Raw genomic sequence first — 228 nt, 5'->3', positions numbered from 1 at the left:
ACATTTTACTTTTAAAACTACAGTACATAAAGACGTTTGTCTTTCATTTGCAGCATAGCTTCAACTCCCAAGGTTTGATTTCTACCAACAAAGGCAGAAATATAAAACACTTATTCTTCTTCATTAATTAACCTCATATTAAATTATTCCAACATTATTGTTATAAAGAGAAGATGTACAATGTTTTGTGTCCAGAAAAAATTCAGCTACATGTGAACTGTGCAAGAA

Source organism: Austrofundulus limnaeus, unplaced genomic scaffold (assembly GCF_001266775.1).
Source record: "Austrofundulus limnaeus strain Quisiro unplaced genomic scaffold, Austrofundulus_limnaeus-1.0 Scaffold328, whole genome shotgun sequence".
Taxonomy (NCBI): Eukaryota; Metazoa; Chordata; class Actinopteri; order Cyprinodontiformes; family Rivulidae; genus Austrofundulus; species Austrofundulus limnaeus.
The sequence above is the reverse complement of the archived record's forward strand: the minus strand, read 5'-3'. Positions refer to the sequence as shown.